The sequence below is a fragment of the Metopolophium dirhodum genome, chromosome 6, assembly GCF_019925205.1.
Source record: "Metopolophium dirhodum isolate CAU chromosome 6, ASM1992520v1, whole genome shotgun sequence".
NCBI lineage: Eukaryota > Metazoa > Arthropoda > Insecta > Hemiptera > Aphididae > Metopolophium > Metopolophium dirhodum.
The window spans coordinates 17,789,995-17,815,816 of NC_083565.1; the positions used below are offsets into that span (position 1 = coordinate 17,789,995).

At 28.5% G+C, this 25,822-nt stretch overlaps 1 protein-coding gene and 1 pseudogene across 4 annotated transcripts in view; one reads left to right on the forward strand and one right to left on the reverse strand.

The window, feature by feature from the left end:
* Nucleotides 1-25,822, reverse strand: part of LOC132947390 (ras-like protein rasC) — a 160,238-nt gene that overhangs the window by 88,357 nt on the left and 46,059 nt on the right. For 2 of the 4 annotated variants that reach the window (XM_061017663.1, XM_061017667.1), the window contains one exon: nt 19,891-19,944. The gene's annotated coding sequence lies outside the window, so the exon portion shown is untranslated. Of the gene's footprint in view, nt 1-1,499; nt 3,260-19,890; nt 19,945-25,822 lie in introns of those variants that run through there. The other 2 variants (XM_061017668.1, XM_061017666.1) reach the window with 2 other exon arrangements.
* Nucleotides 3,139-4,112, forward strand: LOC132947392 (uncharacterized; annotated as a pseudogene).

Consider the following 25,822-nt stretch of genomic DNA (forward strand, 5'->3'; position numbering starts at 1 on the left):
AAAAAATGATCGCACAGCCCGACATTGTTCGGTCTCCTAGGGAGCGCCTCCGCATTTCGCCTCAACAATAACAACAACAAAAACCACAAAAACAATAGAATAACAATAATAAAAATATATATTATATTTCGTACGCGTGAGTCTTTTCCTCGGATGTAATATTTCGTCTATACACGCACGCCCGAACACGTTATAAGGATCGTTTTCCACAGGGATGTTATATATATAATGTAATAGTATTTTTTATTTTCTCAATCCATTGTGATGGAAATATTGAGAACATTAATTGAACAACTTTAACGATCTGTATAATTGTCATGAAATTCGTGCGAAATCGATTTGCGGAGGTATTCATACTCCTGCTTAATTTCCTCTTCCCTTGCCGAGTGTGAAATGGGCGAAAATCGCAGCGATGCTAGTACTTAGGACCCTACATTCTAGGGTGTCAATAGATATTATTTGATGCACGGTGACATTTCAATTTGCCCAAATTTTTTATTTATTTACATATTATTATTATAATTATTACAATTACAGTTTGGTTATTGTTATTAAAGATTCCCTTGCTAACCATATCAACTATAATATGAATGTCGACAATCGCCTACAGTGCATAATCGCATATCGAAAAGTCTGTCTACGTTCACTACGAATGTTGATACCATTATTTTCCGGTGACTTTCAACACATTTAATTGAAGAAATACAACTTTAAAGATTATATAATAAAATATACATTTATAATTTATAAAGTACATAATATGACGAGTGATTGTTTTAACGAAAAACATTCACTATAATATTGAAAAGTATATACACAGGTTTTTGGAAAATATTTTATATTATTCATTCATGAAACTTTAATACATTGCTTTATTGCTCTCTTTCTTTTCATCCTTATATACTTATTTAATGATAATCTATCGTCTGATATTAGTTGTAAACCACGACCCATGCATTAATTATAGGTTAATAGTCTGGTTCACGATGCTTCTTTATAATCCTTGATGTTGGTACTACAAATATGTCAGACATTAAGGTGATCCAGTGGTAGCCCAATATTATAATATTATGAGCAGTGTTGTGTAAGATTAATTCCGGTACATATATTTACATCAGTTACCGGTGATGGCGTGCGGCTGCGGCGGTCATCACCAGTACCTACCTATATACCTAGGGCTACAGCAAAACCGAAGTAAATTAACCGCGTACCTACGGATTAAAACCACCGCCGGCGAAGCCCAGTGCGGGGATGAGAGAGATGGGTGGAAATGAGGGACAAGAGGATAACTAAATACAAAGTCAGCGGGCGTAGATGTTATTACCATAACAATGTAATTATAATAAAACGTCAACGACCGTTGTGGATGCTGGACGGTTTGTACACTTATTACTTTGCGACCAGCCATCAGTATACGACGTTACGATATAACTATCTATGTTTCACACCGATAACCAGAAATCGCCATAAATCGATTTTCTAAAATATACTCTACTTACGCGCGAGGATATCAACCTAGGTGTGTATTGGTACCACGAACGTTGGGAATTTATTGTCGCTAACCGCGTGTAGTAGTAATAGTATATTGCACCGCACCAGCTGTCCGTTAGTCGTTCACGGAGCTTATCTCGGCAAACTCTGATAAACAACATAAAATATTTTGTGATGAATAATATTATAATGATGCTTTAAAGTATAAAATATGATAATCATGCCTGGCGAAGTCGTTTGGACATCTTGATTTTTGATGAGAATTATTTTAATATTATACATTACTATAATACGATAGGAACAGTGAAATAACCTAAGTATTTGGCAAGTTAATAATTATTAATTAATAATCTACTCGGAATCGTCTATCAAAAACAAATAAATAATAAGTAATACAAAGCATATTAAAAAAAAAACCCACCGAATTTTGTTATACTAAATATACAAGGAGTGTCATGGTGGTGTTATTTATCATTCATACCCGCCCACCAACTAATTTAATATAGGTACCTACTTTTCATCCACCCATATTCTTCTTCATATTCTTCAAGTCTTAAAACTTAAACAATTGTTTGAATATAACTTAATGAAAATTAATTATTAAACTTTTAAAATATTTACATAAGTTATCTCTATAATTGGTTTTCTACAATTTTAAAGAATCGCGAAAACAAACATTTCAGTTTTGTATCAAGCTTATAGAATTTAGGTATACTAATAATATTTTACTATAAATCAGTGGTTCTTAAACTATGGTCCGTGGCCTCCTGGGGGTCTACGGCAATCGTGTCGCGGTGGCTCTATCTAAAAATTAAATATTACATTCTTAAGAAAAATTATGCGTATTAAAAATAATTATAAATGTGTATGTTTTTTTTTTTTTTTTTATTGATCGTGAAGCCCGGCAACTATGGCCATTAGCTGGTTGTTTTTGTTTGTAGGGGAGGGAACTGTAAGTGTAACACGTGTGTGTAGTTCTGGCAGATTTTTTAGTGGGCACCCGTGGGTATCTGCCATGCCACCATGACACCGTGACTTGCCCGAAAAAAAATGCCGCCCATGAACCGAGGTTTGAACCAGCGTCGGTGTGCGTCACAACCGACGCCTTAGTCCGCTCGGCCACTCCGTCCCCCGTGTATGTTTTTATGTAGCTACTTAGGTTTGTGCTTTGTAATATAAAATAAGTATATAAATAATGATTATGATAACATGAGATATTTTGTAAAAATATAAAGGTATTTGAATTAAAATAGGTTGGGGAACCACGATTTCTAAAAGTCTTCCATTATAGGGGGTGTGTGTTCACCAAAAGTTTAAAACCGCTGCTATAAATAGTCACAATAATATTTGCTCTCCAATGTAATAAATAATTTTTTCAAAAAATTAACTTCGATACTAATACTAATACTTTAGTACTTAAATTTTTACAGATTTTGCAAAGGCCTTTGACAAAATAAATCACAATATTCTCTCAATTAAGCTGTATTCTATCGGTATTCGTGATCCTTTTTTGTCTTGGTTGGCTTCCTACTTAACCGACAGAATGCAAACTGTCAAATTAAAAAAATTTCACTCTGATCCTTTCAATATTCCATCAGGCGTTCCTCAAGGATCTCACTTAGCCCTATTGTTATTTTTATTATTCATAAATGATTTACATCTTCTCAATTCTAATAAATTACTTTTTGCCGATGATATGAAAATCTTTCGTTTAATTAAATCACATTCTGTTTCAGCTCTCCTTCAAAATGATCTAAATACACTAACTGTTTGGTGTACTTTAAACAATTTACCGTTAAATATTGATAAGTGCAAAATAATGTCGTTTACTAGGTCTCGATCTCCAATAATTAATGATTATACCATAAATAATATTGTACTTAAACGCGTTTTTGAAATTTGCGATTTGGGGGTTACATTTGACTCAACCTTTTCTTTCAATAAACATTATTTAAACATGAAAAAAAATCATCAACTATATTAGGTTTCATTAATAGAACTTGTCAAGATTTTACAAATTCCGATGCCTTAAAAATTCTGTATTTTTCACTAGTGCGTTCTTCTCTGGAATACAACTCGGTCGTATGGTCACCCTCTAGTGTTGTTCATATACAGAGTTTAGAAGCTATTCAAAATCGTTTTCTTCGTTTTATCTCTTACAAATGCAATATACCACGTAAACCACACTCTCAATATACACCGTTATTAAACCAATTAAATATGACCACTCTAGCTGAAAGGAGAAAAATCATCGATTTGAAATTTCTATATAAAATAGTAAATGGTTTTTTAAATTGTCCCGAATTACTCAGCTGCTTAAATTTTAATGTTCCTCATTGTCGAACTAGATCTGCAAATACATTTTACATTCCATTTCAAAGAACTAATTACGCACTTTGTTCACCTATTAATAGATTAATGAAAATAACTAATGACGTCCAGATAGATCTATTTAGTTTTCCTTCTTTTGATTGTTTTTGTAACTATATTGCGCATCTTTAAATTATTTCTGCTACCTATATTATTATTGTCTATATTATATTTTTATATTGTTTTTATTGTTTTTAATATTATATTTTTATTATACATATACTATTTACTGTATATCTTAATAGATTTAAGTCTACAAAATTGTTATTAAATTATAAAAAATTGTAATTGGGTTCTACCCGTTTGAATTAATAATAAATAAATAAAAATAAATAAATACGATGTTATACTGACTAGAATAAAAGCAATGGGATGACACCCTGAAGTCTATACTATAATATATGAGTGCATTATTATAATATTAAATATTGATAATACTACTTATCCTAAAAATTGTATAGGATAAGTATAGTATAACTTGTGATCTTTTTCAGTTTTTTCAAGAACTTGATTTACTTATTTACTTTGGTTGCACATACATACCTTATACACTGTATAGAGTATAAATATTATATATTTTTTTTCAGCCGTGTAGCTATAATGTCTGTGATCGTATCATGTACGATATTACTTCTCAATTTAGTTATGAAAAACGTATTAAGCTATGATTTTATTTACCCGCCGCCTATGTCAATGAGTAATTCGTGAATCATAAACTAAATCACTGTGTATTTGGAATATGTTATTATTGCCATCCCTTTGAAGAAATGTTTACAAACCGCACCACGCGTAATGCACAATATTTACCGTGTGTTTTATTCATTTATTTACAAACGGGCGTATTTTATGAACGGATTATTCGGCGATGCGTTAAGTTATTTCACCACACGATATTTGTTTGGGTATTGATCGCGGTATTTGATTAACGCGGTTGTCTCGCGAGATTAAAAAAAAATCCCAATAATTATTTATAATATAAACGTTTTCGTTGAAAACCCTTCTACAATACATTATAATATTAAGACCCTATTATAGTTACGACTTATGTTATGAAACAACAAATAGTTCGTATTTTCGGTGGACACAAATGACTCACGATTAGGGTTCTGAATTTGAAATATTTCAAAATTGAAAAATTCACTCTTCTTGAAATATTTCAATGAAACTATGAAAAATATTTTCTCTTCTTTTAAACGTGTTTGGTTATAGATGATTAGAAATAATATATTGATTACACACTTAGAAATATAGAGAAACATATTATTTTTGTTGATTTATTATTTCATATTTGTATATTATATATGTAGTGCTGAAAAATATTCCTAGCATTTATTTTGAGAGTAAAAACATTTTTTTTATGCGTTTTAAAATATTGTTGTATGTGGACCTTCAGTGATCCAAACGATAATGGTTTGAAATAAAGTTTAAGGCAATTTCAACCAGTAAATTAAATAATAGTGTATATTTTCAGTAATTATTAGGTGTACAAAAGTCGTATATGTGTGTGTGTGTGACTGAGTGATGTTATGATTATGTGAAGGTGCTCTGGACTCTTTTATTTAGTATTTAGATCATATTTTGTATATTGTAAAAGGTCACGATTCACGACTGTTATAAGAGTGGTTTATGTCTATATACCTAAATTGTGAATATAATATAATATAATTATAATATAGTATAATATGCTTTCGCAGAGCAATGGCTCTCAACAATATGTTATGATGTTGAGTTGGTTTATGAGTTAAAAGGCAATGTTTAAATTTGTTATATTATAGATTTGTTAAACAACTTATAAATTAAATGTAAATATGTTACATACAACAAACAAACTTTTAAAAATGTTCACTTGGAATTTGACGACTATAAGCTTTTAGATATAATAAACATTTTATTTTTATTTTTCATGGAAATGAAATATTTCATGAAATTTTAAAACCCTACTCACGATAGCTGCAAGTACTGAAGTACCTATCAAACTACTACATAATATTCATAACATATATAGGCAGGTACCTAAAAATGCACACAATCGATGTCAGTAATCATTGACAGTTGACCGCACCCGTACCAAAGTAAATAAAACAACAGTGTTTGTTTCTTTTGGACCAGTTTTAGTTTGACTTCAGAAGTTAATTATAAATATAATACGATTAGTGTTCATTTGTTTGACGCACGAGTGCACGACTTCATTGTATCACGGTAAGTTGACAACCATTTGCCAAACGTGTTCACTCCATAACTGTTAAAATACAACCTAATATCTTGGTAAATGTTTATTGACACCATAAGTTCTCGTTGATTACTCAAATAAATAAATCAATACTGCCACAACTTTATTTTCATGAAATGTTCGCCAAATCCAAAACTATTACCTATAATATGTAAGCAGAGTAGCTACCTACATACACAGTAGTGATTTAAACAACAATATCATGAGAAAATAGGTAAATGTAAATCTATTGAAATTATATATTTTATATCAAACTAGATATTATAATACCATCAGATGTATGCAGCACGTATGGTAAGTATATATAGGTAGCTACCGTTTTTTTTAAATATTGAATATTAACTTCTTGTGACTGTTAGTTTGGTAGTGTTATATGGGTATAAGACATAATAGTAAGTTTGGTTCGCTAAATGTTCAGGACTTATTACTTACCAGTTAACGCATATTATATATTATATAAGTCTTATCAAACTACTTTTAAAGATTTCTGAGTAAAACACCTGTTATGGTATTTTGCTCTATACGTCATATAAGTTTAGTTCTATATTGGTCCAGAGATTTATTTTACTATTATTCATAAGATAGTTGTTTCATAATGAAATTAGTAATTTGAATAATAACAGTAATAAATTGTAGGTTTAATGTTTATAATAGTAATAATTAACGTTAGAAGAAATACTTAGCTTAAATGTCGTGAGCGGGAGTACGAATTCGGACAAATTACGTACTTTAATATATTTGCATAAAAACTGTGTGCAACAAATTTGTTTTTGTTTTTAAGAGAGCTGGAAAAATTAACAATGTCTTCACTGTATCACATTTTGTTTGTATTCATACAAATTCTTTACTAAACTTTGCGAAAAAAAATTTACAATTTGAGTGTCTAGTATAGCTGTTTAATATAATTATATAAGCATACAATAATTATATAATACAAATTGTATATAATATTATAACTATTTTAATTTAGCTCAAATTCAGTAGTTACAAATGAAAATTGCAAAAAATATACATATACTATAAAGTACTGGTCATTGTCCATACAAATGTCTTAATAGAAAGAAATCACATGGTTTTTCTTTTCTATTCTAATTTCATTTAATGTGATGCACAACTGATAAAATTCAAATCTCATGTGTACATTTGTGGAATTACATAATTTGGCATAAATTCTAATGGGTAGAAACAAGCCCTATATATATTATTTTTGTATTGAATTTGTCCATTCTAAAGAAGACCATTATGTACTGTTATTAACAGTTATAATGGTCTTCTTTAGTGAAAACGAAACCATAGATCTATAAACTAATTTACTCCACATTCCTCGTCCGGGTTCTACCATTAAGCCGGTTGTCGGGATTTTGGTACTAACAGCGTTTTTCACTAGGTTAGGCTTACAATAAAAAAAAAACGTCAATATGAGATAGTTTTTTTTTATGTCATAAACTGAACTGCTGACGCAGTGTTCTCGAAAACAGATTTAAACAAATAAAAATTGCATTAATATTTTTTATGGTATTATGAAAACAATCAATACTAATAATATGTACACAATATTAAATGTGGCAGTTGATTTATTTATTATAATCGATTCATATTAGCACCAAATGAAACAATTTCACTGCAAACTTGTATTCTTATGCTCTTACTATCTGGCGACTTACTATGATTATCTAATTTGATTATTTGGAATATTTTTTATATGTTATATTGATCAATAGAAGCAAAAGAAACTACACGTTGATACAATATAATAATTTCGTCTCGACTGGTTTTAAAAAAAAAAAAAGCTAAAACTCATATATAGTATTCGGTTATTGCTGAATAACATAAGTTAGACGTATTATAATATCAAAGCTTTAAAAATGTTTGTGTTTTGTTAATATTTTAATAAAATAATATTATGTTTATTATACATTGTTTAGAGTTTGAACACTTTGTAAATAAAACCGTATATTATTTCTTGAAAATATTTTACCCACGTTCTTTAGATATTGTACATAATTTGATATTGTAACTTCATAATATATAATCTAATACAGTTATGTTAAAGTTTGAATATTGGATGGTAAAATATTAAAACGCATACAGAAGTAAGTATATAATTTGCTTAAAAACAAACTATTAAATTACTTGATATCCCCAATATAACAGCGAATTGAATTATATTATTTTCTATGTAAAAGTTATATTGACTTTGTTACCTTATTATCAACTCTTAAATGATATGGATTTTAATAACTAAGAAAAACTTTTATAAATTGAATATTATTTAAAAAAGTTATTGCAATACAACAACAGTGAAATAGCTTGGTTAAAACGTAGTACAAAATCAATAGAATATAATATGTTCTGAAACGATTTTATTATTAAAATCGTCCAGTAGCCAAATGTACAAAATATGTTTGATACAATGATTATTAGACGTATTAATATTAAAATATTAAATAACAAATAATAATAATATAACATTTGTTGAAAAAACACAAGTATAAATATATATTATGTTAGTGAATTTAAAATTTTTATATTATTCTGAGAATTACGAACAGATAACAAAATATTTATAAGTGCACAATACATACTTTTTGAAAGTGGTGGAATGTAAAAGAGATTATTATTACGGACATTATGATTTTTATTATTTAAGTATTAATATTGAAAATAGTATTCATCAATGTTATATTGTTAAGTAGTTTATACAGAACATGTATATGATATGATAATTTACTTTTCCTATATTTTAAGGAACTTTGATTTAGACATTTGAGGATATATTGTCTGATTGTCATGGCTCGAGTGAAGAGGCTTGTTAAAACCAATTTTGAGTTTCTTCAATTAGCGCATAATAACTACTTTTATAAGTTTCCCAAATAATTGACGAATATTCCACATTCAAACGTATAATGATTGTATAAAGATTTTTAAATGTAAACGGTTCATTGAAATCTGAACGATTGCGTTTTTAATCAAGCCAAATACAAAGAGAGCTTTTTTTCTTATTAAAAATATAATGTGTAGATTAAATAAAAGTATCGTGTCCAATAAAACACCTATACATTTTTGAGTGGAGCGAAATAAAACATGGTCAGATAAATTATAATTAAATAAAATATTAATATTGCATTTTTTTTTTCCCCCGAAAGAAATACATTAAAGTTTATTTATATTAAGAAACATGCCATTTAGAAATTTTAATTTCAACTAGAATTATCATGGGTATTTTTGAATGAAATACACATACGAATAAAATAGATTGTTGTGTACAACTGTACAAGCCATTAGTGCTCACACGTTTTGGTTGTTCGTTAATGTTGTTTTTGGTTATTATTTCTAATATTTTACAAATGTGTTTGATCAACTATAAGATGGCCGAATTGATAGTAATCAAGTAATCAGTCGTGGATAAGACTATGAGATAGATGTAATAAACAAAACATACTTTATTATACTTTTATTTAATTTGTTTTTTTTTTTTTAGTACCTACCCTTACGGCCATACCTACATATTTTATAATTAATAATTTTTTTTTTTCAGGTGACGCTTATAATATTATTTGGTTTGGGATATGTGTTATGTAGGCATGTAGCTATTAATTATCTTTGGAGGTAAGGTAAATACATTTAATTTTTGAACTTAAAACAATTATAATTTTGACCATGACTATTGTGTTACTTGGAGACATTTCATTTTTAATTTGTCAAATTATTTGTAGAAAATATATTGATATAGATTCATTTATCATAAAATATTTAGGTATTACTAGCGCTATTCCTACATAGGTTAGGTTAGTGATTTATCAATATGCATAAAATATTGTAAGGTCTTCTCCATTATTATTATATTCTCTATTTTTTAAGTGTTAAAGTTATCAGGGGAAAATATAAAAGCATCGTTTGGGACAGTAAAAACAGTGGATACACAATATAATAATATTACTTTTAAGAAATAATACATTTATAACATGACTGAGCATCGTAAATTTAGCAAAAACGTGTCGATAGTAATATTCTTAACGCGTAACAGTAACTTTGAACCGAAATCAACCACACGCTAGAACATTATGGTGTAGGCGTGTCAAGAAAATGGTTCACTATTATAAGTTATAAGTTATAACATTGAAAATATAAATAGTAATAATAATAATATTATATGTAGATATTCTAGTATTAACTCAATGAAATTGTCATCATTTATCATATAATATTTCATCACCTTGGTGATTATTTGAAGTATAATATACGACTGGTGTGTTGGTCGTTTCGAGGTTTTAAGTTAGTTTCTAAGTGTAAACAAAAATATGGTATAGAAATTATGTGCGTGCTCGGAAATTAAAGAAGCTCAAAGAATTTATTGCTCGCATGTAGTAGTTATAATTCGTTTGGAATGTAATGAAAACTCGTCTCTGGTTTGTACATTATGTTTCCCACAAACACCTGTTCACCGTTTTTCATCTACGCGCATTATCTCTCGCACCTCGTTTACTCTTATTCTATCTAATACACTTGTGCACACCCCACGTTTGGTCACACATGATTTTCCACCTAACCACACACTGTTCCATCGGTGAGCCCTACGTCCGACAAGCTCATATTCATTCACGAAGTGCTTATTTTTTTCAATTTCATTTATGTGTTTCACATTCCGTAAATCTGTGAAGGTATTTTAAGTATACCTCCCTATTATTATATTTGTGTATTGTCATTTCGAACACGTAAAGTTTTTAAATAATGCATCGCACCTATACACACAATACGTATACACACACCATCCGTACATATTATTATACATTGTTTTTTTTATGAAAGAATATAATACCAATAGGTACACGATATTTTGGAATGTAGTACATGCGTGTTTTATGCCACACGAAAATTTCAATATAATTACATACACGTGTTTGCGTATAGTATTTACGTGCAATGTGTTCTTTAAATAAAATTATTGTCCATACAAATGGAATATTTAAATACAAGTAGATATAAACAAATAATATTTACATATAAGGAAACAAAATCTGTGCAATATTTTTAAATTATTTATTATTTTATTTTTTAGTTATATATTATGGTCGTTTTCATAAAATAAAAGTATGCATGAGTTATTAGTAGGTACCTACTTATTAAACTTGGTAAATTATCCGGATCCAACTTATCAACAGATGATAAATTATGTTTTGAGTTTTAAAAAAAACTTTTTTTTTATAAAAGGTTGAATAAAATTATTGTTATACATTATAAAAACATATTCAGCAAAATAACAATTTTAACTTCTGTTCAAACACATTAAACTCAAATGCATTATGACACTTTTAATGAGTAATCACAGTAATTGTGTACGCTAATTAGTAATAGAGAATGGCCCATAGAATAAATAATATTATTAAGAATTTTAATAATATTTAGAAATTTAGAATACAAAATACTACAATTAATATTTTTGTAATTTATTACCTAGTAATTTAATTTGAATGTAGTACCTATAATAACGGATCACATACATAGTTACAATAATTAATTTATTGTAAATGATATACATATTTATGTACCTATGTATAGGTTGTATACCTACTTGTATTTACATTAATTTAAAATAATATTTTACCAAAGGAATTCAAATTCAATATTGTACCTACTGCAATATCCAATTAGTTTTATGATTTTCTATAAGTGTATAAGCCATATTAACTATAATTCAAAACACAAACAATCTCAGGTTAAGACATTAGTGTTAATTAAAGAACCACTATTCAATGTCAGCACTTGAGGTAACAACTCAATCGCTCTTCAGAGTATCTAAAATCCATATATAGTTTAAGTCATATCTAGCTGCGGCAGGTCTCCGCGATACGTGATCACGTTTTAGTAAGACAATGAAGTTTAAAGAAACATTATTCATTACAACAACAAAAGATAAATTCAGACTTCAATTATAGTGTGCGTGTTACGCAGTATATAGAATTTACTTTAGAACTCGCAGCTGTTTAAACAATCTACTACTTAACGTTATAGTAATATTGTTTTTCTCCGAATCAATCTTACTTAACGGTCTTCATGTATCATAATTTAAAAATATTACAGTTATAAATTCAATTAATATTAAACATTTTGTAAATAACAAATAAAAAAACTACAAAGAAACACGGTGATTTGAATTCCCACAGATAGAATCATTTTTTTTTTCTTATAAGTGTTTTTTGCTTCAAACGATTGATTTGTTGAGTTATCCTACTCTGTAGAAAAACCTTAAGGCTTTTCAAATAACCTTAACAGTTAAAAGAAAACGTACTGTTTAAATTACATAAAAGATATCAATTTCAACATTTAAATTAACTCAACAGACAAGAACATTTTTTCTATCGAGAATATAATGAATAATGTAATGTTAATCAAGAATAATATAACAAATATGAGCAAGTTAAATTATAATAATAAATTATGTTTGAATACTAAATAACATAATATAAATATAAATAATATTATAGTCATCATTTTACTTTGACTTCCATACAAGTTAGCATTTAAATACTAAAATAATAAATTGTACATAACATCTCAATTTGTTTTTCAACATATTGTTTTAAAGCAACTTTAGTGATCTAAATATATCGTGAATTTGGTTAAATATTAAGATTTTAATCTTATTATTTAACTACGTTTTTAAAAATTAATTTGAAACTTTTATAATTAATATGAATTGTTAGAAATAACAAACAGAGATTCTATATAGAAATTAAAAAATTACTTTAAAATATTGACTTCGTCAAAAATATAAAAAACTTGCCAATATTTAATGTCTAATGTTGTTACAAAAAAAACACACTTACTATATCCTGTGTGTCATATTACTCATATTTATAATTTAGTTTTGTGTGGTTTTATTTTTACATAATTTATCACTTTGCAATTTTCATTGCACCATACATTATATCAAGCCATAGACCACATTCGTCATTTCTTTATCTCATTGCTATTTTAAATTTAGTGTTGCAAATTAATTTATTTTGTACTAACTGTAATAAAAAAAAAACACCACATTTCGCTTAATGTTTTTATTTATACATATCAAAATATTGTTGTACCATAGATTAAACTATAAAATAATATTATGACAAGTAATAGTGTTTTTTTTCCAAACCTAAGAACAAAGTTTAAATTGACATTTTCTACTAACCTATAATTTTTAAATTTTAAATATTTTTTTTAAATTTTTAAAAAAAGTTTTTCAACACCCATGTATTATGACGTAATACATTTTGTTTAAATATTTAATAATATCATAACATCATACAATAACAAGTATATCAAATGTCCAAAATTGATTTATTGGGAGTTATTTTTTTTTTTATTTAGAAGAAAAGAGCCCTCGGCAACATAGGCCATTGGGTTTAGGTACATATGTTTAAATTACATGTTTAATGTTAAATATGAATATACTATAAGAGAACTAAATTTTAAATTTTTGATTGAAGGTTTTCTGCTGTGATGAATTGCATGATGTCAGCCATAGCTTTGGGATGATTGTAGAGTATTTTGGCGAGTGATTCGGGCAGGTTGAGGCTTGATCGGAGGTTGTGGTATATGTACGGCATTCGGTGAGTATATGTTTAATGGTGATTTGGACGCCGCAAGTTGCGCATATTGGAGGTTCTTCCTTGGCCATTAAAAAACTGTGTGAGATTTGCGAGTGGCCAATTCTTAGTCTCATTATGATGACTTCAAATGGGTTATTGTTAAACTAGCATGCATACAAATATTCTTAAAACATTTTAAATCTAACTTTATAGAGGTGCATATTTTAATTGATGAAACCAAATCATACTGCACAATTATTATTACCTGTGAAATGGTTATCATCGTGGTAACTGAAAACCAGATAAAAGATAAACTCTCTAAGAGGTCACTACCATAAAGCCACTCTTCGGATTTGTTATATCTGTCTTACATGGTAAATTTATGTTCAGCTGTTTACGTTTTGTTAGTTTTATTGTTTGAGTAAAGTTACCTAGTATGATGAAGGTTATAACTTATACTAACAACATTTTCTGTGTGTTGTCAGAAGATATTTTTCAAAATTTTAATTTTAAAGCTAGTTATGATAATTTTCGTATTGTGATATTTGACACACTTAGCCACTTATAATTAACACGTCGAAAGAACGCCAAAAAAAACTTTTAAAAAATGTTTTTACATATTAGTTTGATAATATTGGTCGATTCACTCTTATATTAAAATTAAAACCTAACTCAGTGCGTACATTTCCTGTGTTACGCACATACAAGACGGAGAAAAGTAATGTGGGTGTGGCTATTTAGATATTAAGGCGATTAAGCATCCTATTAATAATTTTTACTCAACATATACAATTTAATTTATTTCCATGGGAACATTCTTTTAATTGTATACTTTCGGTATAGATATGGCTTGAATGTATTTTTCTTTAAGTTATTCATTTCTTTTTCTTTTTTTTTTGTATCAGTCGTTTGTTCTTCTGTTTACCATATTCGTTTTGTAATCAACGCCGAATCGAACAAAAAACACGGAATGGTTACAACTTTAAACATTTTAAAACTAGCCAGAGAAAAATGCGTTCAACCTTCTTTTTAAACTTTTTAAACTTTTTCATTTATCGGAGCATAAAATAAATTGATAGTTAAAACTTCCGGTTATTTAAGGTTCCGGTTGTTTGTCCAAGGAAAATATTTCTTGCTATAAAAATACAAGTTAAACAGTAGCTCGGTTTTTGAGCTCGGCCGGTTTTTAAAAGTAGGATATAGGATATAGGAATTTGGTGTATATATAATAATATATATTGTATAAAGACCAGGGCCGCTGTTATTTCACCTCCTTGGTCATTTCATCCAGCTCCGCCTTTCAACGTTGCAGGAGATTATATAAATTTAAATATTGAACGAAAAAAAATATTCTTCAAAAAAAAATTTTAATTAATATTGGGATGAGATCAATACATGATAATTGATAATAATATACCGTATTTTGTTCCATGGAGACTTACTAATATTGTAATTTATGGCATAATGGAATCTAGATGCTCTCAACACTTTCAATTAGCAAACCACCGTCGGCACTCTACGCGAAAATTCCGTTTTTGGGAGTATATATTATGTATTCGTTTGAAAAGAATACCTATAGAGCATTGTTAATCATCGTCACAAAAAACAAACGATATGAATACCGAAAAATATCATACCAAATTATAATTAGGTAAGTGCAGGTACTAATTATATTAGGTGTTAACATAATAATTATTTTTTGAATTTGAATATTATATCGTCCACAATAGGTACAATATCTTTTCCATTTTAAACATACAATTCTTATATATTATTATAAAGCACGAATACAATGTGAGTATCGTATAAAAACCGTAAGCCTAATAATGAAAACGGGACAAATCTATCGGCGGGACGTTTGCAAAGGGCGTTTTATAATACGCGCAGGTATAATACCTTTTATGTACGCATCACATAATGTACCACATACCCCCTCCCCCCAGTCGTAAATGTTTATATACATCGTTATTTATTTACTTTTCGGACATTATGTACTATATACCGCGGACAGTATACGATACGCTTAACGGTCTATTATTTGCTCACTTCATTTCGTCTATATTAGAATAGGTGCGTGTACCTATATATATACCTACCTATCACGGTACAATATAGCCAGGGACAATCCACCAACCCGATAAATCCATTATTCCGGATCGCCGTGAAAGGGTCGGTGGCCGACAGTATATTATATATATATATAATATTATAATACACGAGCCTGACCGTGCTGTAAAAAATACAAAAAAAAAAAGACAGAAAAAAGGGCGCCCACCCAATTCGATAACGTAATTCTTTATAACCTTTCTACACCGCTGACCGTTAAATCTGAGTAACGAATATAAGCAGCTAGTAATATTATTGGTTACTGTAGCGTGGCCCCTCTGGACCGATTCCTTTTTTGCTTAACCATACACCGAAGAAACCGTCCGAGGATAAACACTAATTGACACTTACTACCTAGTATGAGTTATTAATAAGTGATTTTTTTTTATTTTCCAGTTCTCAGTTTTTTCGTATAGTTTTGTCACAAAAAGTTGTTAACGGTAAATTTTAGGAAAATAAACACTTTTTTATGCGCTTGTATGAGTTTTTGACAATTATAAATCAGATATGCATGTTTGCTATTTAATGTACGGGTATTTTGATTTGGCTGATTTTAGTCATTCGATAAAAATAAGAACTAGCACAATAGTTATAAACTATTATGTATGCAAATTTCTCAATTATTTAAATGTATCTATTGTTTTTATGTTCTTCATAGATTTGTTTGTACTGTTTTAATGACATGCGTATAACGCTAACGCCAATTAATGGATGTGTAATTATATTATATTAAATTTTTTATGATTATAATAATTCAACATTATTTTAGTTGTTATAAAAAAGTTAACGTTAAAGTAAATGTTTTTGTGATGTGTAAGAATAATGTGTTGAATATGTTTAAGATCCGTTATCATCTCACCATAATATTTAAGTTTATTGTACACAACAAAATCTTACCTTCTTAACTTTACTTAAACATTAATCAATATTTACAAATTTAATTTTGTATTTATAATAACATTATGATTTATTTTAATATACTTTAATTAAAAAATAATATTGTTGCCAATTTGTATTTTAAATATAATATTTTTGGGTACCTATAACTATGATTATGGTGTACTACCATATATTATGGATAACTATGTTCAAGTTTTTTAATAAGTTTTATTTTTAAATTCTACATTGTTTTTTGATTGATTTTAATTTATATGTCATTATCTTTGGTTTCATTAAATGTTAAGCTTAAAATTATATTTTTTCACAACAATTTTTCCAATTTTAATAGTTTAAATTCTTCATTATGATTGCTTCACTCCATTTTTTACTTCATACAATTTATCTTAAAACCACATTTCTCCACAGCTTCATATCAGGCAGTTTTACTATACGTATTTATTTTCTTGATGGATTTTTTTCTTAGATATTTGATTTTTAAACATTTTTAAATTTAGCCTTGTAATCAATTTAATTGAATTTGAACAATAATTTGGTTAAACAAATTGTATTTATTAAATATTTTCAATTTTAATTTGTATTTAATTGCTATTATATATTAATTAAAATATTATTAATACACCATAATATGTCCCATAAAACATTTTGTCTTATACTCGCTAATGATAATAATTATATAATAACGGTTGTAACAATGTTTTCTGGTGTATCAGTTTTGTATTACGACAACGCCGTTCCCAAAAAAATGAATTTCTTTGGTTCATTAATGAAATGGCGTTTTCTCTTTAATAAAACCTTTGTGTTAGTCTTCATTATTATTTCTTGAAAAATAATTAACAGACAATAGGCAACAACAACAAAAAATCTACTGAAATATCTGCATGTAAATGTGAAAAATTCCTCTCCTTTTGATATTACACTCTTCAGTTGACAAAAGCAAATGAGCATGTATTTATTCACGCCAAAATGATGATAAATTTAGAATTTATAAATTCAAACAATATTTTGTAGTACTGCTTATTTTGTACGAAAAGTTATGTAATAATATCATTCTAAAATTATAATTTATTAATAATTGTAAGTTAAAGTTCGGGTTAAAGTTATTCCATCCAACTGAATCACTAATTATTTTATATTTTATTTTTAGTCCTTTTTTGATGTAGTATCACAACTGAACTCACTTAACTTGACCTAAATCATTATGCTGAACACAACTAATGTCCCTATAGAATAGTTTTGAATAGATTTCTATTAGAAGACTTAACCTCAATTGAATTATGAATGGAAAACAAAGTAAAAACATTTTTACAAATATAACTTTGATCTTGTCATTCTGTTTTATCTAAAAGCCGTTTAGGAAGGTAAATAAGATAAATTTAATTTCTAATAGTCCTTTACGTTCTACATCAAACACTTTATAATATAATAATTTGTGTATAATGTATAGTATTTAGAAAATGTACCTAGGTATAGTGTAATATTATACATGTGATGCTCAAACATAATTCAAAATATTGCCAAAATCTTTTTTTCATAATATAGATATGAGTTTCCCATTACTTGATGTAAAACAAAGTTGCGATTTCTCTGATCACTAAATATTTTTGGAAATTAATTGATTACCCGAACCGTAGTTATATAGGTAATTTTTAAATTGTACCAGCTGCAATCCGCCTAAAGTGAACGACGATATCGAGAGAATAATATTTAGGAAATTTCTGGCTTGATGAGTGAATGCATATCCATTCGGGATCATTCGCGTTTCTTCGGTATTATTTAATGGCGATTTAGTCGGAAAATATGAGTATAACAATATACCTTATACATTATTTACTGGCCCAATTGGATATGTATGAATTTTTATAATCAAGTCATATTAAGGATACCATACCAGTATTGGCTACCAAAAGTGCGCCAGTACTAGTCAGTACTGCAATTGTTGTGAATTTCCGATTGGGGCGCGTGAGGCGGTTGACAAAAAAAAAAAAAAACAATAATTATACTGAAAGAATAATAATAATAATAATACAATATTCAGCAGTATTATATATCGATAGGCAGCCGTACGTCAATAAATTTATCATAACAAAACGCCGTTAAATAAATATCATTCCTTCTTTCTGGAATATTATTCATATTTCCGATCGCGTGACAAGCGAATTATACTGGCTCGTCAAATCAATATATAGCTTTCAATAAAGCGCGCGTGGTGAATATTATTAGCAGTACCTACCTCGGCGAGGGACGAGCAGAACAGATATAAATGGAACCCTCTGTCGACGGTTTCGGGAGCGATGTGAGGAGGGTAGCAGACGTCTGAAAACCATTAGGCGTAAAAACCAAAAAGTCGAAGATTGCGGAAAGGAGAAGGAGGAACCATTACGACTATTATACGTCCTCCGGCCGATTATGTGTTTGCCGGTGACGACGAGAGGTAAGGCGGAAATGCCACAGAGTGTTCATTAAACCGCGGTATAGGAGGTATATGCAGTAGTAATATTATGCGATGCGATATTTTTGTATTTTACAGATATGTCAGATTTATAAATAGGAAAGTGCACAAGTGTATTGTATATATTGTTAATGTTATCGTGCTGTTCCGTTAGAGATCGAATGCAATTTTTTTTCTTTACAACTGAATATTATACCACCGATCAATTGAGTCGCCGCCAAAGCAGTACATTAATATTCAATGTTGAAACAAAAAACGTATTGTTATCATAAAAATACATAGACTAATACTTATTATAAAACATGAGTGATAAATTGCTCAACTGATTGTATAATATAAAATGTTATTAGGTTTTCACGCTGTTCTCTAAATTTGTCTGAAGTGTAACCAAACGATTTTGTTGTAACAGTTTTATTTGCTATCGGTACGTGGCACATATCAGAAAATTACTTGGTATTCGAATGATATACATGTTATTTTCCCTTCGTCAAGGTACACGTCAAATATCCTGACAGTGTTGAAAATTAAATAAAACTCAGCGCATATGCCATATACACGTTAAAAGCCACAAGCGTGGCATATTCTCTCGTCACGAATGAAGTGTTTGAAAATTTAATTTATGTCCAATACAGAAGCTATAAGCACTATGTCTTAGAGTTTGATTTTTCCAACGTTTATGACATAAGAAGTTATGGTTTTTATTTGCACCAAAATATAACGTAGTATTATGGAGCGTTTTATTATGCTTAATGTAAATTATTAAAACTTACCCCTTGATCTCTGGAACACAGGTTTATTTTGACGCAATAAGCAGTCACGTTCAGCTGAAAGTGTAAATATTTAAAGTTAGTGCAATATAGTAGTTATATCTAATAAATATATTTATTTATTTAGTTTTATATGTCCGTCGATACAGATACAATCTCTTTGATCAATATTTTACTTTGTTTTATATTTAATATAAGACATATTTTATAAAATAGAATAGAATTGAAATATCAGTTCAAAAATAAGGTGGTGATCAATAAAGATAAATGAGAAAACACTTTCTTTCACATATTATAAATTCAAACCAGGTTTAAACCTAGATTTTATACCACAAGTTGTGTCATTGAAATCAACTTTTACAACCACCAAATTTGTAGTCAATAAATATATAAGACTAGAAGTGTTTTTCTATCGTAAAATATTGAATTTACTCAATATAATTCGTTCACATCTCAAGAAGCACTACGTTCATAATGTACACTTCAAAAATAAATAAACTAAAAGGAAAATCATGATAAGAGTTTTCATTCTAAGCAAAATAAAATTAAGATACCTACCCACTATAATATATACGATAACAGCGTTTCTGGAAATAAGATGGGTGGAATCAGGACAAATAAGAATTGGAGAATATATAATTTATTACAATAGAAGGGAGAGCAGCCACCACTTTAGTACGGGCTTTTTAAAGCAGAAATATTATGAACCGTGTCCGTGTGAAAGTGAATTCAACTCAATACCTGCACGGTTAATTTAATTTAGAATTAAGGTGAACACTCTAGATTTATTCAAAATAAACATTTATTTTCAAACCAAAAATAGAGAAAATTAATAGAATTTCAGTGCAAAATTTGATCATATTATTATTGACAAAAGGCTTGGATCTAGCATAACAGGTACATAGTAGATAATTGTTTGGATATTGCAAGTTTTCGGCTCAGATTGCAAAGAATATGAAATCTAGTTACCCAAAAGGTCCTAAAAAGAAACTAAAAAATTAAAGAAAACATAGAATAAGTAGAAAAATAACTTAATGCAAACATACGAGATGGGGAATGTCATCGGGAGTCAATCAAAGATACGATCATTAAATCAGCCACAATTAGTAATTACACTGTGTGAATTAAAAAGCTAGACTAAGAAGTGGTTTGAGTTAGAATGAGTGCCAATTTCCAAAGCCCCATAACAAAAAGGTAGAGTGCAAAACTTCTTCAAGAAAATTAGGAAGTATAAGAAATTTAATTCTGCGTTGAAAGATTCGCACTACAATGGAATGATATAAGTAAAACCCAGTGAAACAATAGATACATAAAAGAAATACTCCAAACAATTGCTAAATATGAAAGTATCAGATAGACGAAGACTGCAGTTACTAATGTGAAGAATTGGTAGGCATCTCCAGGTGAGATTCCAATCGAATTAAAAATAAAATTAAAATAAAATAAATAAAAAATTAGTGTATGGGTATCATAAAGGAATATCCACAATTAGGTAACTATACCCTGTTCAAAATAAGAAACACATAGGTGACCATGGGCGAAACTGGTTTTGTTACGTAAATGTATGTTCTTCTTATTTTGAACAGGGTATAGTAGAAAATAATTGGTCAGATTATCGAAAAAATTTATAGATTTCGACAAGCCTAATGGCAAGTATTAATTGTCAATTTAAAAAAAACCGTACTATGTATAGTATATATTATATTGGATAAGCTTATAAAATATAATAGCAAAATTTTGATTTCCTTCCAAACTAATAGCACAAGCAATGTAGGTAGTACCAAATAGGTCTATTCTTATCAGAAGAGATTTGAGTTATCACAGTCTAAAGCCGGGATATTCATTCTTAAACTTGGAATTTAATATAATAAAAGAAAATGTGATAAGAAGTGTGCAAAATTATAGATTTGGACTAGACATCCATGAAACAAGTGTGGATGTGCTAGGTGGTAATGATTTAGTCTACGTAATTGGAAAAGTTTTATAATGTTGTTTTATTTAGTTTTATAATTTTAATAATTGCATAAATAAAATTCATATACTATTTAAGATCAAAGAGTACTTAACTATAATATAATATAATTTTTGATGGATGTCTTAACATTTTATTCTTTAGTATTTTAGATTTCAAAGAAAGTATAAATCATTTTTATTAGGACTTTGGATATGGAGTAAGTTTTTGCAAAGGTTCTTTAATAGAAAAAAATGGTTGTTTATTAATTTATCATTAATACGTCATATTTCTATTATATTTATTGTTGTAAATTTGAATTAGGAACACATCAAATAATATTAGATTGTTAATACAAATATTTAGCAGTTAGTGTGATGTCTAGACTATCTAAGGGGAAAACATATTTTAAAGAAGGAAATAATATTAATGATTCATTTTTATTATTATAGTAGTAACTTTATTAAAAACATAACATAACATACTATTTATTCAACTAAAAGTTAAGCTTCATAAACAAGCTAATATAAATACAACGAGTTGAGTCTAGAGTAGTAGAAAAGGAACATATTTGGTATAGGAAATTGTATAATATTAACCAATTACCAACAGTATTGTTATAATAATATAAACATGTATTTTTTTATAAGCCAACTAAATATTATATTTTGCGTTCATTTAATTGAAATAGCCGAGTAAATATATTTTATTGTCCGTCATATTTGCTTAAACTTATTCAAAACAAAATTTCTATAAAAAAAAGTTTTTTAATGCATTTGAGAGGTTTAAAATTGAACTTGATGTACATAAATAGTTTTAACAAAAAGTTTCTATTATTAATGAGTTGTAACTTTTTCAGTCCAAAATGTGATTTTTGACGGCAAACAAGCGTTTTCGTCTAATTTTATTTGAAGCTTAAAAAATGGTTTATTATACGATAATATTATGGCGTTGGCGTGATCCTCGAAACTCATCGCTTTTATACTGCTCGATGTGTGTAGTATATATCGTATACTATTATGACGGTTAAATGAAAAAAAAAATCCGAAATTTCAATTTCCATACCAATAACATTGGATTTCCAATTACTACAACGATCGGCTTAAACGAATAATAAGTAATAACGCCTCGAGGTATATTCATCTATTCATCGTGATTCGTAATAATACCTACTTACTATACAAACCATACCACCGCAAATCATCGTTCTGAAATTTCAACTATATCCTATGCGAAATCAAGAAGGTACAATTTGATTGCGATGGCTATCATTTTAAAATATTTAATTGTTTGGAAAAAATGTTGAGGAAAAAAAACGTTTTGTTAAAAAAAAATTTGTTACGTACAATTTCATATAAGTAATTTGGCTTCTCTGTTTATGTATACCAATATCAGCTGTGCACTGTATAATAGTCCTACTATGTGTCGGAGCCGATCGACGGCGTGGATTATTGTAAGTACTATTTCTTTTTATTTCTAATTTATTTTGAAAATAATAGTAGAGGTTTCCTTTTGTGCTAGCACAGTTCATGGAAAATAAGGAAATGAACACTTTTACACAAGGTAATATTATAAGTACCATAATAGTACTATTCGATGACGGATGGTATTTCAACCATTATGTATATAATTTATTCATGAGACAATCTCAACTGTAAGTTTTCGTTAAAAAATCTGTGGGACCTGTGAAACCTACCTGCACCACTCGTGTAGAATAACGTGCGAACCGCTCTGATCGACGCAACAACAATGATCGACCCAGCAATGATACCCATTGTGTAAGGCGGGTGAACGGGTCGTTAAATTAACGTGGAGATTTTTTTTTAAGTTTTTCTCTTGTTTATTTGCGTTTAAATTATTATTAGGAACCGACCGGGTCATTAACCGTCGAAAAAAATGTCACGCCTGCAAACAAAGGACATTGGACCGTTGTATAATATATAACAAATATATATAATAATAATTCTGAACCACGACCGTCCATCAGGTTGGCTGTGATGTTGATAATAATAATATGTAGTTTGTGGGTTTCGTGTTCTATTATGATCATTATTATTATTATTACCATTATCGTTCGTGTGGCCGTTGGGCTTTCGTTCAACAAAAAACTATTCCGCGTTCAACGACGACGACGACGACGATATAATAATTTTAATATAATCATTATTGAGTCAGATCGACTGATTGATGTGCTTTATTAGAGTAACACTATCGGGAAGAATGTACATTATATTATGATCAGAGAGGAACGATGTTATAATATACAGTACAAGAAACAAAGACTCATTATTATTACTCATTAGGTGCTCATTAGAATAAAATAAGAACACTATAACAATGCAATTTAAGATAATATAGGTACAATTAAAATATATTAATTAGCCAATCATATAATACAACAGTGGTTCCCAACCTTTTAAGTAATCAAAAAATTATGTAAAAAAAAACTTTGAGGCCCAATTACCTAATTATATATAGGTGCAGGTATAAAATATAAACACACGCACAAATAAAACGATAGAAGAAGGTGTAAAATCATATCAAATATCGATGTCGATTATTAAATAATTAATTGATGCTAATTAAAATGTGCTGTCACTTGGCCTAGATTCTCAACCAGCGTCCGCAGGGTCCTGACCCGTGGGTTAGGAAATCGCTTCACTTCAAAACAGTTTTAAGGTGAATACAGGTATTGTACAGGTAAAATATGTTATAATAAATGTAACTGTTAATTATATTGAAGAACACGTCTTTATTATGAATATATTGAAATTACATACATTACAATATTACATTATTATATTATATTAGGATACTACTGCGTAGTAAGTGTGCTAGTCATAATAATGCCATACATATGTGACTTAACCTAAAATATAATAATATTGATAATACAATTTGTTATCATTATCATGACAAAATAAATATAATGTTTATGTTAAACTACCATGTCTTAGTATTTTTGTTTCGTACTGTAAATATATTAAACTACAAATATCGCTAGCACAAATGTGAGCAACACGTGCATTCGACGCTGAAGTTCAGTCGGTACAATAAATATTATGTTGATTGCGAAGACGGTGCTTACTTCGTACGCCAATAACTATAGAACAATATTGTTTTACCTAAAGCCTCGGGATCATAATAATAATAATAGTAACATTGTAGTTAGTTACCTCACATACGATGATTTTATTTTTAAAACAATAATATGAAATGTGACGTAAAGTAATATATCGTTAGTGCGTACATATACCTACGATATAATAATATACATATGCGATTTTTAAAGAGAACGCTTTTCTGGACATCGCGTAAATCATTATTATTTCCCATTCCACATGGTGAAGTATATAGCCACTATATCAGTAGAATGTTATTTCGTGCAGTGAAAACATCTACATATTTTAGGGTGTAAAAAATAAGGTTTAATTTAATTTTTGTTTTTAATATCTGTAAAATATATACGACAACAAAGGTGCGGACGTGACTACAATATACAATTTATTTATGATTGTAACAAAATATATTCATAACATAAAATCACATTCTACTGATGCGTAAATGGTCTGATTAAAATGTCTCAAGAACTACGTCATAATATAATATATTAATATATCAAAAGTCACAACATTGACAATTAATAGATAAAATATTAACCCATTTTGAATGATGGACGGAAGATCCAGATAAGATAAAGTATTTAAAAAAAATTGATTTTAAGATATAGTTAAATTTATTCATCAATGCTTCAATTTGATTTTTTAATTACCTATGTATATTTATCTTTAAACATAACGTCGAGAATTAAAATTTAAACGAAAATTCTCTAACAAATTTATCAAATTAATTATTTAAATTTTAAAATATTATCGTAAAAGTTAATGAAGTAAATCCAACATTAAGACTATACACCGTGTTGTGGCAAGTTTTTGTAGCTTTCGTAACCAACTGTTTGCATGCATTACCTATTCAACATTGCAA